Below are 1,610 nucleotides of genomic sequence, written 5' to 3'. Positions count from 1 at the left end.
GTCTGGCTTTCGGGACCGCTCGCGTGAAGCGGCCCCTTTTCTGTTTCTGCAGGGACGCGCGCGCCCCCGCGCGCCCCGCTTCGACCGTACGAGCACACACAAACGGAGGAGGAGGAGGAGAAAGCGCGGGGCAAAAAAGAGAAACCCCGCGCAACGCTCCGAAGGTCGGCCAAAGAAAGGCGGAGGGGCCCGCGCCCCCGACCGCCTCCCCCCGCGAGGGGAGACGCCGCCTCGCGTGCCGTCCTTCGGAGGCGGCCCAGGCGCCCGGGCTCGGCCCGACCTCCGCGCGGAGGGGCTTGTGCGGCAACGCGCCGGACCGCGGGGGGCACGGTGGCCCGCCCGGCCTCTCGATCACGGGACGACTACGCGTTCGCGGGCCGGGGGCGCGACCGCCGGCCCCCGCCGCTCCCGGCTCACTCCCTGGCTTCTCCTTTTCACCGCTCCGCCGACTCGCGGAACGCCGCCGCGCCAAAACGCGGGGGCCGGCTCTCCCGCCAGCGGCCCCTGAACGTCGCCCGAAACGCCACGCGGCGGCGGGACCGTTCCGCCGGCGCAACCCCTGGCGCGGGACCGCTTGCCCGCCGGAAGGCGAACGCCCGGCGGGCCGCGCTCCGCCACCGGCGCCGGAGGCGGGACGCCGCCGAGACCCGAGCCGGCATCGCGGAGCGCCCGAGGTCTGCCGCTCGGCAAAACCCCTCCGCCACCCGCGGCCGCACTCCCGGGACCGCCGCCGCTTCGCACCGCCGAGCTGCCCTTCCGCGAGCACGCGCCCAGCGGGCAGGCGTACGGCGGCTGAGCCGGGGGGCACCGCCCGCTCCCCTCGTTTCCACTCGGGGACCGGACGGGGAAGCGCCCCCGCGGCCGCCCCGCACGCCTCCCCTTTTTTTTGGCCCACACGCGGCCGGGAAGGGCGACGGGGAAGCGGACGGGCGGGGCCCGGGCCGGGACGGCCGCCGGTGAAGGCGGGCGCCTCGCGGCCGACCGTCCCCCCCCCCCGGGGGGGGCGGGGACACTCGCCGAGCGGCGACGCCGCCGCTCGGCACGGGGTCGCCCGCGCCCGCCGGACCTCCGGCGATGGAGGAGCCGGCCGAGCGCTGCGCCCCAACGGGCGGGGACAGCGCTCCGAGTCAGGGGTGGCCGGCGGCCGGCGCCGCCGCGGTGCGGTTCGAGGCGACAAGGCCGTCGAGGCGAGAGGCGCGCGGTCGCGCCTGACGCGGCGCCGCCCGCGAGCCCGCGGCGGCGGCTAAGGAGAAAGAGCGAGAGAGCGCGGCGGGCCCCGGCGGCCGCAACCCCGCAGCTGAGGTAGGTAAGGCAGAGAGCGCGCGCCCTCTGCCGGCGTCGCCCCGCATCGCAGAGGCCAGCGGGGTCGGCCCCCCGCGGCCGATCGCGCGCCGCGGCCTCTCCGCCGAGACCGGGCCGCAGAGAGGGGGGGGCAGGGCGCCCCTTCCCCGGCCCGGCACGGGTGGCCCCCGCGCGCGGGCAAGCGCGGCGGGACGCCGACGACGGCGAGCGCGGCCGGTCGCGACGGACACGCCACCGCAGGGGATCGGCGGGAGTAGCTCCCCACCCCTCGATGGCGCCCCGCGCCGCCACCGCCCGACACCCGCTGC

This window comes from Sturnus vulgaris, unplaced genomic scaffold (assembly GCF_052056855.1).
Source record: "Sturnus vulgaris isolate bStuVul1 unplaced genomic scaffold, bStuVul1.hap1 Scaffold_157, whole genome shotgun sequence".
Lineage (NCBI taxonomy): Eukaryota > Metazoa > Chordata > Aves > Passeriformes > Sturnidae > Sturnus > Sturnus vulgaris.
The sequence above is the reverse complement of the archived record's forward strand: the minus strand, read 5'-3'. Positions refer to the sequence as shown.